This window comes from Beta vulgaris, chromosome 7 (genome assembly GCF_026745355.1).
Source record: "Beta vulgaris subsp. vulgaris cultivar EL10 chromosome 7, EL10.2, whole genome shotgun sequence".
Taxonomy (NCBI): Eukaryota; Viridiplantae; Streptophyta; class Magnoliopsida; order Caryophyllales; family Amaranthaceae; genus Beta; species Beta vulgaris.
In genome coordinates this window covers 21,790,695-21,807,503 of record NC_079208.1, presented here as the reverse complement: position 1 = coordinate 21,807,503, position 16,809 = coordinate 21,790,695, and the positions used below count along the sequence as shown (strand labels likewise).

The 16,809-nt window shown below is 34.2% G+C and overlaps 1 long non-coding RNA gene across 1 annotated transcript; it reads right to left on the bottom strand.

The window, feature by feature from the left end:
* Positions 1-8,492: 8,492 nt before the first annotated feature.
* On the bottom strand, positions 8,493-9,669 carry LOC130589594 (uncharacterized). Its single transcript, XR_008967137.1, has 2 exons — positions 9,616-9,669; positions 8,493-8,724 (listed from the first exon to the last, which is right to left on the bottom strand). It is a non-coding gene; the product is annotated as an uncharacterized LOC130589594 (long non-coding RNA).
* Between the last annotated feature and the right edge of the window lie 7,140 nt (positions 9,670-16,809).

Genomic DNA, 16,809 nt, shown 5'->3' with positions numbered 1-16,809 from the left:
AACATAATAAATTGCGTTAGATAGACTACATCCTATCCTAATACAGATTGGAAAACCAAATAGTTAAAAAAAGAAACTAAATAATAACACGCCTATCTTATATTCTAGCTAAACTATAATTTTTGAACAACCTAAGTAAAATAATAACTACTATAGCAAATCCTAGCAAAAAAGGATTCTATGTAACAAAATAGCAAATCCAAACAAACTAAGATTTTATGTGACAATAAGTCCTTCTTGAACTAGGACTCCTTCTTTACTTCCATGTTTTCTCGAGCCAAGTCACTACACATGCCAAAATTGTTTCTTCCATTAAGATTGAACCTCATGTTCTCCATAACCAAGTCAATAGGCTTCATGTAGAATAAGTGCTTTTGCATCCGTAACATTCTTAAGATGATTATAAACCAAAAAGTCTTATAAGCAACTATGAATGTGAATCTTAAACTTTTCATAAATCGAGAATTTGAAAAATCTTGTAATTATTTGAAACACCTCATTACTATAATTTGACACTAAACACTTATCACACCAGAAAAGTCTTTAATGGTTTGATTAATTTAGCTCACAAGGAAAACATTCATCAAGATTCTATTCTTTTAACAAAAATGTAGATATCTTATTAACAACATAATGAATCACGTTAGATAGGCTACATCCTATTCCAATACAACTTTGAAAAACAATTAACTTAACAAGATAAGAAACTAAGCTAATCACACGCCTATCTTAAATCATAGCTAAACTATAATTTTTAACAACCTAAGTAAAATAATAACTACTATAGCAAATCCTAACAAAACTAGGATTCTATGTAACAACCAATCACAAATCCAAACATAAATGGATTCTATGTGACAACCAAGTTCTTTTGAGCTAGGACTCCTTCTTTTACTCCATGCTTTCCTCGAGCGAAGTCACTACACATGCCAAAGGTTGGTTTCTTCCATTAGATTGAACCCCATGTTCTTCATAACCAAGTCAATAGGCTCATGTAGGAGAAGTGTTGTTGAATCCGAATCATTCTTAATTTGATTAGTGAACCAAAAAAGCTTGATAACCAATTATGAATGTGAATATTGATCTTTCTTAATCCAAGAATCGAAATCTTGATTTAATTGAAGCACCTTTGAGATTTTTTGATTCAAGACCACTCCTGATCTTGAGAAGAAGAATCTAAACCCTCTCAAATTCACTCCTGAATTTAAGTTCTTTGACACTAAAACTTATCACTCCTGAAAAGTCTTTAATGGTTTGATTAGTTTAGCTCACAAGCAAAACAATCATCAAGATTCAATTCTGTAAATAAAAATGTGAGATATTTATTAAACATAATGAATCGCGTTAGATAGGCCAATCCTATCCTAATACAACTTTGAAACAATTACTTAACAAGATAAGAAACTAACTAATCACACGCCTATCTTAAATCCTAGCTAAACTATAATTTTAACAACTAAGTAAAATAATAACTAATATAGCAAATCCTAACAAAAATAGGATTCTATGTAACAACCAATCGCAAACCTAAACATAACATGGATTCTATGTGATAACCATGTTCTTCTTGAACTAGGACTCCTTCTTTACTTTAATGTTTTTCTCGAGCCAAGTCACTACACATGCCATAACTTGGTTTCTTCTATTAAGATTGAACCTCATGTTATCCATAACCAAGTCAATAGGCTCGTGTAGAATAAGTGCTATGCATGCGTAACATTCTTAAGATGATTACTAAACCAAAAAGTCTTGATAAGCAACTATGAATGTGAATCTTAAACTTTCTTAATCCGAGAATTAAAATCTTGAATTTATTTGAACACCTTTGATATTTCTTGATTCAAGAACACTCCTGATCTTAAGAAGAAGAATCTAAACACCCTCAAGTTCACTCCTGAATTTCAGTTCTTTGACACTAAACACTTATCACACCTGAAAAGTCTTTAATGGTTTGATTAATTTAGCTCACAAGCAAAACATTCATCAAGATTATATTCTTTAAACAAAAATGTAGATATCTTATTAACAACATAATGAATCGCGTTAGATAGGCTACATCCTATCCTAATACAATTTTGAAAATAATTACTTAAAGAGATAAGAAACTAGCTAATCACACCCCTATCTTAAATCATAGCTAACCTATAATTTTTAACAACCTAAGTAAAATAATAACTAATATAGAAAATTCCTAACAAAAATAGGTTATATGTAACAAACCAATCGCAAACCAAACATTACATGGATTCTATGTGATAACCATGTTCTTCTTGAACTAGGACTCCTTCTTTACTTCCATGCTTTACTCGAGCCAAGTCACTACACAAGACAAAGGTTGGTTTCTACCACTAAGATTGAACCCCATGTTCTCCAAAACCAAGTCAATAGGCTCATGTAGAACAAGTGATTTTGCATCCTCATTATTCTTAATATGATTATTAAACCAAAAAACCTTGATAACCAACTATGAATGTGAATCTTGATCTTGCTTAATCCAAGAATAGAAATCTTGAATTAATTGAAACACTTTTGATATTCCATATTCAAGAACACTCTTGATCTTGAGAAGAAGAATCTAAACACCTCAAAGTTCACTCCTGAATTTAAGTTCTGTGACACTAAACACATATCACTCCTGAAAAGTCTTTAATGGTTTGATTCATTAGTCAACAAGCAAAACAATTATCAAGATTGAATTCTTTAGATAAGTTATTCACAACATAATAAATTGCGTTAGATAGACTACATCCTATCCTAATACAGATTGGAAAACAAATAGTTAACAAGATAAGAAACTAAATAATAACACGCCTATCTTATATTCTAGCTAAACTATAATTTTGAACAACCTAAGTAAAATAATAACTACTATAGCAAATCCTAGCAAAAATAGGATTCTATGTAACAACCAATAGCAAATCCAAACAGAACTAAGATTTTATGTGACAAGTAAGTCCTTCTTGAACTAGGACTCCTTCTTTACTTCCATGTTTTTCTCGAGCCAAGTCACTACACATGCCAAAATTGGTTTCTTCTATTAAGATTGAACCTCATGTTCTCCATAACCAAGTCAATAGGCTCATGTAGAATATTTTGCATCCTAACATTCTTAAGATGATTACTAAACCAAAAATCTTGATAAGCAACTATGAATGTGAATCTTAAACTTTTCTTAATCCGAGAATTAAAATCTTGAATTTATTTGAACACCTTTGATATTTCTTGATCACTCCTGATCTTAATAAGAAGAAGAATTTAAACACCCTCAAGTTCACTCCTAATTTCAGTTCTTTGACACTAAACACTTATCACACCAGAAAAGTCTTTAATGGTTTGATTAATTTAGCTCACAAGGAAAACATTCATCAAGATTCTATAACAAAAATGTAGATATCTTATTAACAACATAATGAATCACGTTAGATAGGCTACATCCTATCCTAATACAACTTTGAAAACAATAACTTAACAAGATAAGAAACTAGCTAATCACACGCCTATCTTAAATCAAGCTAAACTATAATTTTTAACAACCTAAGTAAAATAATAACTACTATAGCAAATCCTAACAAAACTAGGATTCTATGTAACAACCAATCACAAACCAAACATAACATGGATTTTATGTGACAACCAAGTCCTTCTTGAGCTAGGACTCCTTCTTTACTCCAATGCTTTCCTCGAGCAAAGTCACTACACATGCCAAAGGTTGTTTTCTTCCATTATGATTGAACCCCATGTTCTTCATAACCAAGTCAATAGGCTCATGTAGAGAAGTGCTTTTGAATCCGCAATCATTCTTAATTTGATTAGTGATCCAAAAAAGCTTGATAACCAATTATGAATGTGAATATTGATCTTTCTTAATCCAAGAATCGAAATCTTGATTTAATTGAAGCACCTTTGAGATTTTTTGATTCAAGACACTCCTGATCTTGAGAAGAAGAATCTAAACACTCTCAAATTCACTCCTGAATTTAAGTTCTTTGACACTAAACACTTATCACTCCTGAAAAGTCTTTAATGGTTTGATTAGTTTAACTCACAAGCAAAACAATCATCAAGATTCAATTCTGTAAATAAAAATGGAGATATCTTATTAACAACATAATGAATCGCGTTAGATAGGCTACATCCTATCCTAATACAACTTTGAAAACAATTACTTAACAAGATAAGAAACTAACTAATCACACGCCTATCTTAAATCCTAGCTAAACTATAATTTTAACAACTAAGTAAAATAATAACTAATATGCAAATCCTAACAAAAATAGGATTCTATGTAACAACCAATCGCAAACCAAACATAACATGGATTCTATGTGATAACCATGTTCTTCTTGAACTAGGACTCCTTCTTTACTTATGTTTCTCTCGAGCCAAGTCACTACACATGCCAAAATTGGTTTCTTCATTAAGATTGAACCTCCTGTTCCATAACCAAGTCAATAGGCTGTGTAGAATAAGTGCTTTTGCATCCGTACATTCTTAAGATGATTACTAACCAAAAAGTCTTGATAAGCAACTATGAATGTGAATCTTAAACTTTCTTAATCCAGATTAAAATCTTGAATTTATTTGAACACCTTTGATATTTCTTGATTCAAGAACACTCCTGATCTTAAGAAGAAGAATCTAAACACCCTCAAGTTCACTCCTGAATTTAAGTTCTTTGACACTAAACACTTATCACACCTAAAAGTCTTTAATGGTTTGATTAATTTAGCTCACAAGCAAAACTTCATCAAGATTCTATTCTTTAAACAAAATGTAGATATCTTATTAACAACATAATGAATCGCGTTAGATAGGCTACATCCTATCCTATACAACTTTGAAAATAATTACTTAAAAGATAAGAAACTAACTAATCACACCCTATCTTAAATCATAGCTAACTATAATTTTTAACAACCTAAGTAAAATAATAACTAATATAGCAAATCCTAACAAAAATAGGATTCTATGTAACAACCAATCGCAAACCCAAACATAACATGGATTCTATGTGATAACCATGTTCTCTTTTGAACTAGGACTCCTTCTTTACTTCCATGCTTTACTCGAGCCAAGTCACTACACAAGACAAGGTTGGTTTCTTCCATTAAGATTGAACCCCATGTTCTCAAAACCAAGTCAATAGGCTCATGTAGAACAAGTGATTTTGCATCCTCATCATTCTTAATATGATTACTAAACCAAAAACCCTTGATAACCAACTATGAATGTGAATCTTGATCTTTCTTAATCAAGAATCGAAATCTTGAATTAATTGAAACACCTTTGATACTTCCAATTCAAGAACACCTTGATCTTGAGAAGAAGAATCTAAACACCCTCAAGTTCACTCCTGAATTTAAGTTCTTGACAGTAAACACATATCACTCCTGAAAAGTCTTTAATGGTTTGATTATTTAGCTCACAAGCAAAACAATTATCAAGATTGAATTCTTTAGATAAGTTATTCACAATATAATAAATGCGTTAGATAGACTACATCCTATCCTAATACAGATTGGAAAACAAATGTTAACAAGATAAGAAACTAAATAAAACATGCCTATCATATTCTAGCTAAACTATAATTTTGAACAACCTAAGTAAAATAATAACTACTATAGCAAATCCTAGCAAAAATAGGATTCTATGTAACAACCAATAGCAAATCCAAACAGAACTAAGATTTTATGTGACAACTAAGTCCTTCTTGAAGTAGGACTCCTTCTTTACTTCCATGTTTTTCTCGAGCCAAGTCACTACATATGCCAAAACTTGGTTTCTTCCATTAAGATTGAACCTCATGTTCTCTATAACCAAGTCAATAGGCTCATGTAGAATAAGTGCTTTTGCATCCGTAACATTCTTAAGATGATTACTAAACCAAAAAGTCTTGATAAGCAACTATGAATGTGAATCTTAAACTTTCTTAATCCGAGAATTAAAATCTTGAATTTATTTGAACACCTTTGATATTTCTTGATTCAAGAACACTCCTGATCTTTAGAAGAAGAATCTAAACACCCTCAAGTTCACTCCTTAATTTCAGTTCTTTGACACTAAACACTTATCACACCAGAAAAGTCTTTAATGGTTTGATTAATTTAGCTCACAAGGAAAACATTCATCAAGATTCTATTCTTTTAACAAAAATGTAGATATCTTATTAACAACATAATGAATCACGTTAGATAGGCTACATCCTATCCTAATACAACTTTGAAAACAATAACTTAACAAGATAAGAAACTAGCTAATCACACGCCTATCTTAAATCATAGCTAAACTATAATTTTTCACAACCTAAGTAAAATAATAACTACTATAGCAAATCCTAACAAAACTAGGATTCTATGTAACAACCAATCACAAATCGAAACATAACATGGATTTTATGTGACAACCAAGTCCTTCTTGAGCTAGGACTCCTTCTTTACTCCAATGCTTTCCTCGAGCGAAGTCACTACACATGCCAAAGGTTGTTTTCTTCCATTATGATTGAACCCCATGTTCTTCATAACCAAGTCAATAGGCTCATGTAGGAGAAGTGCTTTTGAATCCGAATCATTCTTAATTTGATTAGTGATCCAAAAAAGCTTGATAACCAATTATGAATGTGAATATTGATCTTTCTTAATCCAAGAATCGAAATCTTGATTTAATTGAAGCACCTTTGAGATTTTTTGATTCAAGACCACTCCTGATCTTGAGAAGAAGAATCTAAACACTCTCAAATTCACTCCTGAATTTAAGTTCTTTGACACTAAACACTTATCACTCCTGAAAAGTCTTTAATGGTTTGATTAGTTTAACTCACAAGCAAAACAATCATCAAGATTCAATTCTGTAAATAAAAATGAGATATCTATTAACAACATAATGAATCGCGTTAGATAGGCTACATCCTATCCTAATACAACTTTGAAAACAATTACTTAACAAGATAAGAAACTAACTAATCACACGCCTATCTTAAATCCTAGCTAAACTATAATTTTTAACAAACTAAGTAAAATAATAACTAATATAGCAAATCCTAACAAAAATAGGATTCTATGTAACAACCAATCGCAAACCTAAACATAACATGGATTCTATGTGATAACCATGTTCTTCTTGAACTAGGACTCCTTCTTTACTTTAATGTTTTTCTCGAGCCAAGTCACTACACATGCCATAACTTGGTTTCTTCTGTTAAGATTGAACCTCCTGTTATCCATAACCAAGTCAATAGGCTCGTGTAGAATAAGTGCTTTTGCATCCGTAACATTCTTAAGATGATTACTAAGCCAAAAAGTCTTGATAAGCAACTATGAATGTGAATCTTAAACTTTCTTAATCCGAGATTAAAAATCTTGAATTATTTGAACACCTTTGATATTTCTTGATTCAAGAACACTCCTGATCTTAAGAAGAAGAATCTAAACACCCTCAAGTTCACTCCTGAATTTCAGTTCTTTGACACTAAACACTTATCACACCTAAAAAGTCTTTAATGGTTTGATTAATTTAGCTCACAAGCAAAACATTCATCAAGATTCTATTCTTTAAACAAAAATGTAGATATCTTATTAACAACATAATGAATCGCGTTAGATAGGCTACATCCTATCCTGATACAACTTTGAAAATAATTACTTAAAGAGATAAGAAACTAGCTAATCACACCCCTATCTTAAATCATAGCTAACCTATAATTTTTAACAACCTAAGTAAAATAATAACTAATATAGCAAATCCTAACAAAAATAGGATTCTATGTAACAACCAATCGCAAACCCAAACATAACATGGATTCTATGTGATAACCATGTTCTTTTTGAACTAGGACTCCTTCTTTACTTCCATGCTTTACTCGAGCCAAGTCACTACACAAGACAAGGGTTGGTTTCTTCCATTAAGATTGAACCCCATGTTCTCTAAAACCAAGTCAATAGGCTCATGTAGAACAAGTGATTTTGCATCCGCATCATTCTTAATATGATTACTAAACCAAAAAACCTTGATAACCAACTATGAATGTGAATCTTGATCTTTCTTAATCGAAGAATCGAAATCTTGAATTAATTGAAACACTTTTGATACTTCCATATTCAAGAACACTCTTGATCTTGAGAAGAAGAATCTAAACACCCTCAAGTTCACTCCTGAATTTAAGTTCTGTGACAGTAAACACATATCACTCCTGAAAGTCTTTAATGGTTTGATTCATTTAGCTCACAAGCAAAACAATTATCAAGATTGAATTCTTTAGATAAGTTATTCACAATATAATAAATTGCGTTAGATAGACTACATCCTATCCTAATACAGATTGGAAAACAAATAGTTAACAAGATAAGAAACTAAATAATAACATGCCTATCTTATTGTAACAGCCCAAACCTCCACTAATCTTAATCAACATCGTTTAATCACAACGGAAGCGTTATCACACTAAGATTTGGACTATTACCATGACATTCTCAAATTATAAGGAAGAGAATATCGAATTACCTCAAAAACATACTTTATACATTACTTAATGCATACAAAGCTGTCCTCATAAGAGCTCTTAGGTTACATACACCAAAAACTAACTAAAGTTCAGTAGTCTATCACTTGCTTAACTATGTAAACATATGTATATAGATGTCATTACTTAATTTACATTATTGAAAGTCTATTACAAAAGTAAACACCTTCATCACATATCCTCGTACCAACCTGCATCAAAATCAAACTCTGCCACCCACCGAGTGACAGGCCACAGAAATGACAAAACAATCAGCAAAGCTGAGTACACACTGTATAATAGAAAATACAAGTTTAGGTGTATTTTGAAAACTAACACATAGTTATAATAACAGATAATCACCCTTAACTTAGTTACTATGGTTTCACAAAATCAATCGTTTGGCATGAACGCGAGTGGAGAGGGGTACCACGCAGTACCAGCTGTCTCCAAACTAGTGAGGGTCGTCACCCAGCCTTTTATTGTTATGCTTGCAAGACTTACCCGGACATGTCCTATAACGCCAGGATTAGCCCCTCCTGGAAGGCAACAACTAGGGACTTCTACCCGCCCTAACTCGGGGTGCCTATTCATGCCTCACTTTCATATTTATAAAATAAGATATTTAATGGTTTATACTTTAAACCTCAATACTCAAAATCCTTATCAACTCATCCTTAATACTCATAACTCTTATCAACTCCTTTCAATTACCCTTACTTTGATAGTTGAGAAGATTTAGGGTTTTCATACTTAAAACTAGTTTTTAACATAATAACTTTGATAGAACTTAACCAATTATGTCTTAGGGATTAAATAATACTCAACATCTATTTCATCAAGAGATTACCAATTATCAATTACTATATAAGTTCATGTACTAAGCACATCCCATTTAGAAGCATAATCGTAACGACTTAGTGTATAAGTGTTGTTTAAGTCAATTGAAACATCTCTAAAGAACCTTAGCATGTTATACTTATGTAATATACTCAATATACACATAATAATACACATATCATACATAAATTCATTTCATAAACATGCTTTACACAAGAAAGAAACAATCACTTAACTATAAGAGTGGAAAATCTCTAGGTTAAACCAAACTAAGTGTGTACCTTAGCTAAGGATGCTTAAAGCTCACGAAATTCCTTAATCCACTTGGTTAACTACTCCTACAGCTTCCCCTGAATTATAAAATGCTAAAGATTAGTTTCAACAAGCTTATAGATATGAAAAACTAAGCTTAAATACAAGAGATGTAAACTGTTGAACTTACAGCAACTTATGTGATCTTTGAACAAGGTTTTCTATATGATTTTATGGTCTAAAGGTTGGAACCAAAGGTTGACAACTCTGTATGGATGTTTAGAAGAGTTCTATGTAGAGAAAAGTGGGTGTCAAAGAGGAGAAAATATGAGAAAGGAGACGAAAACCCAGAACAGCCTTTTATAGCCTGTTCTGGCGGTACCAAGGAGGAGGGAAAGTGATCTGGGCAACGTCGGTTTCTTGGAGTTTCTGGGTGTTCTTGCTTGAGGTGTTAGCCTTTGGTGTTGGCTATCATGCATCAAAGGGCTTTGAGAGATCGACACTTGAGTAGCTGCTAAGCAGCTTTCTTTGAGGATAGGTCTGAGCTGTAATTCCAGCTGGCCAGGTTTTACTATGTAAGCAATTTACCTTTTTAAGCCACGTAATTCTTGGGCTTAAATGACCATTTTAACCTTAAGACATCTTAAGCATGTCATATATCAAGTTTGGTTAGGTTCTGAGCTCGGATTCAATCCCGAAAGGCTCTTTAACTGGAAGGTATCGTTACCCGATAAAACAATCTCATACGATTTTCACAATCTTAATGTTTAAGGCTCTCAAGGACTTTTCAACTTATCTATTGGTTTCCAAAGTCTTCTTATCCAATAAGAATGGTAGATCTTACCTACTTTTGCCCTCGTATGGTGTTGGAGAGTATTCTAATCTACTTTAAGCACTACAACCAAATGAAACTTAGCATAACTGATAGTTTCAAGTAACTATCTTCCACCTAGAACCTTAAAATCCTATAACTCTATATGAAGTAGTCAATTAACTTACGTAAAACATATAAGTTAACTAATTAAACATAATATCATAGGAAATACACAGTTAGACTGCTCTGTAGTTACTTTAATACGATCTCATGCTTTAGCACATAATCAGGGTTTTGAGTTAGGGCTTCTTAGGGCTATTACATTCTACCCCTCTTAAAAGAAGTTTCGTCCTCGAAACTTGAAATATTTACCTTATTGGAATAATTGTGGATATCGATCCCGCATATCAGATTCTTTTTCCCAAGTAGCCTCTTTCTCCGTGATTAGACCACAACACCTTTACAAGCGGAATTGTTTTCTGTCTTAATACTTTTTCTCGATGGTCTAATATTTGTAACGGTTTTTCTTCATATGTTAATGTCTCATCTATCTTCAGTGGTTCATAGGATAGCACGTGGGATGGGTCATGAATATATTTCCTCAATTGAGACACATGAAACACGTTATGTACTTTGGACAGTTCCACGGGTAGAGCAAGTTCGTATGCTACCTCTCCAACTCTACTCAGAATCTCATATGGACCGACATACTTTGGACTTAGTTTCCCCTTTGCTCCAAATCTTTTCACTCCCCGTGTAGGTGAAATCTTGAGAAATACTTTATCTCCAACTTCAAATTCTAACTTTCTCCTTCTTAAGTCAGCATACTTCTTCTGACGATCTTGTGCCGCTTTCATCTTTTCCTGAATCATTTTAATATGCTCCATTGTCTCTTGAATTAATTCAGGTCCAGTTGATACTTGATAATTTAAGTCATCCCAACATATCGGCATACGACACCTTCGACCGTACAGTGCTTCATAAGGAGCCATTCCAATGCTTGAATGATGGCTATTATTATATGAAAACTCAATTAGTCTAAATGATCCTCCCATGATCCTTGGAGTTCCATTACACAAGCTCGTAGCATGTCTTCTAGTGTTTGAATTGTTCTTTCTGTCTGTCCATCAGTAGACGGATGAAATGCTGTACTCATATTTAGTCGTGTTCCAAATGCTTCTTGTAACTTCTCCCAAAAATGGGATAGAAAACGAGTATCTCTATCGGAGATGATAGTCCGTGGGGTACCATGCAATCGTATGATCTCTTGAATATATGCATCTGCCATCTGCTTCATTGTCCAAGTAGTCTTCATGGCAATAAATCTACCCGTCTTTGTCAGTCTGTCCACAATCACCCATATAGAATCTTTTGACTTTCTTGAGCGAGGCAATCCTATGATAAAATCCATAGATACAGAGTCCCACTTCCAATCAGGTATTGGTAAAGGTTGTAGCATCCCTGGCATCTTCCCTCGATCGAATTTAATCTTTTGACATGTCAAACACTTTGCCACAAATCTCGAAGCATCTCGTTTAAGTCCCTTCCACCAAAATGTTTTCTTGAGGTCCTTCACAAGTTTATCTCTTCCTGGGTGAATGGAATAAGGGCTATTATGGGATTCCCTTAAAATTTTATCCTTCAATTCACGTCATCTGGAATACACCATCGATTATGAATCATAATACCTCCATTCTCATGAAGGTGAAAATCAGTAGATTCCCCATTTTCTATCTTACATCTTATGTCATTCAGGAATGGGTCATGTTGTTGTTTCTGAATAATTTCATCGAATAAAGTTGGTTGAATAGTCATTGCATTAAGGATACCTTGAGCTTCTCCTTTTTGTACAATGACTAGGTCTAATCTCCTCATCTCCTCATAAATTTCTTGTGGTACAGAAATGAGTCCATTCACCATTCTTCTAGGTATTCGACTTAGAGCATCAGCCACTCGATTGGCTTTTCCTGGATGATATTGGATGTCTATCTCATAGTCCTTGATCAATTCCAACCACCTTCGCTGTCGCATATTCAATTCCTTCTGTGTGAAGATATACTTTAAACTTTTATGATCAGTAAAGATTTTACATGGAACACCATATAGATAGTGTCTCCACAACTTCAAAGCAAATACAACAGCAGCTAACTCCAAGTCGTGCACAGGATAATTTCCCTCATGAGGTCTCAATTGTCTAGAGGCATAAGCTATAACTTTCCCTTTCTGCATCAATACACATCCCAACCCTTCTTTTGATGCATCACTGTATATCTCATATTCCTCCTTATCAGTCGGCAGGGTTAACACGGGTGCGCTAGTTAGCTTTCGCTTCAATTCTTGAAAAGCCTTCTCACATTTTTCCGACCATTGGAATTTCACATTCTTCCGTATCAGTGATGTAATAGGTAGGGAAATCCTTGAAAAGTTATCCACAAACTTCCTATAATACCCTGCTAAACCCATAAAACTCCGTACTTCTGAGATATTTGTTGGTACTGGCCATTCCACAATCGCCTTTATCTTCTCAGGATCAACCATCATCCCTCTTTTGAAATTACATGCCCTAAGAATGATACTTCAGATAACCAAAAATTACACTTACTTAACTTAGCATATAACTTCTTTTCTCTCAGTACATTTAATACTATCCGTAAATGATCCTCGTGGTCTCTTTTATTCTTCGAATACACTAGTATATCATCAATAAAGACCACTACGAATTGATCTAAATAAGCCTTAAAATATCTCTGCATTAAATCCATAAATGCAGCTGGAGCATTCGTCAACCCAAAAGGCATTACCACAAACTCATAATGACCATATCTTGTTCTAAACGCTGTTTTAGAAATATCTTCATCAGCAATCCTCATTTGATGGTATCCTGATCTCAAATCTATCTTGGAGAAAACCTCAACACCTTTTAACTGGTCAAATAAATCATCTATTCTAGGAAGAGGATATCTATTCTTGACTGTAATTTTATTAATCTCCCTGTAATCTATACACAGTCTCATTGTTCCATCTTTCTTCTTAACGAATAACACAGGGGCTCCCCATGGAGATACACTTGGTCTAATGTATCCCTTCTGCAACAACTCCTCTAATTGTTTCTTTAATTCAACCATCTCTGCAGGGGCCATACGGTATGGACTTCTGGAAATAGGCGTAGCTCCTGGCACTAAATCGATATGAAAGTTCACTACACGTGTAGGGTAATCCAGGTAATTCTTCCGGAAATACATCTGGGAATTCCTTCACTATCGGAATTTCTTCTACTTTTAAGGGACTTGTGGTTGTGTCAATTACATGGCACAAATAAGCATTTCTCCCTCTTCTTACCTCCTTAGCAATCTTCATCATGGAAACAATTTTCACTCTCGATTTCTTCATAACTCCTTGATATACGATTTTACCACCTTGTGGAGTTTTTAACTGGATCGTCTGTGCTTCACATTCAATTACAGCTTCATATTTACTAAGCCAGTCCATTCCCAAAATTACATCATAATACCCTAATTCAAATTGTACCAAATCGGCCATCAACTCAGTACCCGCTATACTTATACAACATTCTTTACATAAATTCTCACACTTAACTCGTAAACCATCAGGAAGGTCTATTGCTAAGTCAATTTTTGACTGTTTTGGGGTTGGATTCAATCTTTTAAGCAACGAATGGGATATAAAGGAGTTGGATGCTCCAGAATCAAAAAGAACATATGCAGGTACATAATTCACAAGGAAAGTTCCGGAGATTACATTACCTCCATCTTTAACAAGTTCAGCCTCCCCGCTTCCATTGGCATCCAGATTATCATTTTCGACAAACTCGGGTTGTGCCTCTTCTTCAGTGCCCATGGCATACATTCTTCCAGCTACCTTCCCTGGATTGGCATACGATCCTCTTTGATTATTGCGATTAAAAGTCGATGCACCTTGGTTCCCTTTTGCATTACTCATTCCGAATCTGCTAGGTCCAGTTTGTGTTCTTACATATCCAGCTTCCTTCACATTCTTCTTAGTCGTTTCGGGGCAGTCTTTAGCAATGTGCCCAGGTTTCTTGCACTCAAAACATATAGACTTTCCTTCACAATTCCTTCCAAAATGCATCCTTCCACATCGAAAACATCCTCGATTTTTGGTTGAGTAGGTTGTTGAAAGTTTGGCGTACGTACAATCGGTTGAACAACTCGAGGCTTCTTACTTTTCTCTTCTTCCTCGCTACCAAAATTCCTTCTTTTGTTTATTTCGTTCTCTTTTTCACTAATCCTTTCTTGCGCCAATGCTCTATCATATAATTCTTGAAAATTGATACAATGTCCAACTCTCTTCTGATAAGTGAAATTCAATCCTTCGAAATACCGTGTCACCTTGAACTTTTCCGACTTCACTAAGTCAGGTGCGAATCGGGATACTCGACAAACTTCGCCGTATATTCTACTATCGACATCTTACCCTGGCGTAAGGTAAGGAATTCACACTCCTTCTTAGTCTGAAGTGCTGGAGGATAAAACCTTTCCCGTAATTTCTCAAGGAACTTATCCCAAGTAAAATCAGGTCGTTGAGCAATATTTTTCACAGTCTTCCACCACATATCTGCTTGTCCATCTAAATAGAATGATGCTAACTTCACTCTTAGATTGGTTGGACAATTCACCATATCCAGGAGTTTTTCCATATAAGCGATCCAATCCTCGAACTTTACTGGATCAGGTTCCCCATCATAAGTCCTAGGATTGTGTGATGCTAACCTTTTATAAAACTTTCCCTCATCATCTGTATCCTTATTTGCCTGGTTATTCTCCAACAGATTCAACAATCGGGTATTCATATTTTCTAACTGGTTAATTCTAGCCTCCATTTGGTGAGTTGAGTCACCAGATCCTGATGATGAAGCACCAGCTCTAGTTCCTACCATCCTAATTAAAGAAAATGAAATACTATTACCTTCCCACTTATTAAATTAAGCACATAACATAAAAGTAAAGTAAAGAACAATCACATATGCACACCAAAATTTGCTCTTATATAGAAGCATATAGTTTCAACTTATACAACCATATCCGAGTAATCAATAATACTAGCTACATATGTATATACTATTTACATTAGTTAATACTACTATATTCTAATACATATACACGGCTCATAGGCCCAAAAGTTAGTATACTTATATATATCCTAACATCATATACCCAAAAAAAAATCATTTTCACTTTAAGTTCCTTCCAACAATCTAATCTAGTCGAAAAGTATCTCGTACGTAACCGCTGTCACTACTACTCCCTGAATCTATCTGTCCTGGTTTGAAATCCGAATCGTAACTTGAGCTACCCTCATAAGAGTAACTGATTTCATCTTCGATATCTTCATCTCCTTCTATGTTCAGATCTTCTATTCCGTCATCTTCTATCTCAACCTCTTCTATTTCCATTTCCGGATCCTCCTCTTCAGTTTCTTCACTATCAGAACTAATATTTATATACTCAATTTCCTTATGGTCTTTCTCGGCTGATTAACTTCTTCAACCCTGCTTTTAGTTATCCTACTAGGACCTGCTTCATCCTCAAACTTCCTCTTTTTAGGAGGCACTTCCATATTCTTGTTACCAACCCATTCTAGCATTCTCCCAATCTATTTGAGCCTCTACTTCCTTCATTTTCCTGTCTTATACTCTTCATATGATTGATAGTACCCTCTTTTCTCCCCTTACGATCCACTTCTTGGATCCTCCTATAAACTTCCTCAACCGTGACGTTCCATTGTATCAACTTCTTGTCTATCGTAACATAGTCGATTTCTGACCCCCTTAATTCTCTGTCAGGAATATAATAGTCTAATATCTTCCAGTATTCTTCCATAAGATCTCTCCATGGATCATTCAAAGGCAAAGTCTTTACTAATGCATAAGCTTGAACTTCCGGACGAGCATATGGGTTTTCTTCTCCCCGGCCCATTACTTGATTATATTCCACAATTGCCTTCATTACTTGTCTTGCACAAGCAGGTGCATCAGTATAACATAAGCTAGCAGAGAATAGAGTGTCTGGTTCACGAACCCCTGGAATATCTTCACCTATGCTTTCAAAAGGGTCGTCCATGTATCCTCAGAATCAGAAGTTTCAATCACTATTGGCTCCCCTCTACTTCCTGGATTCATCTACATCATCAAAACATAACATCAATTAACAACTAGTCCAACTCAAACTTCATAGTAATCACCTTATAATAACATAGAATAGTCATACTTATACATTCTAATGTCTTAATTTAGCTCGGATACCACTTGTAACAGCCCAAACCTCCACTAATCTTAATCAACATCGTTTAATCACAACGGAAGCGTTATCAAACTAAGATTTGGACTATTACCATGACATTCTCAAATTATAAGGAAGAGAATATCGAA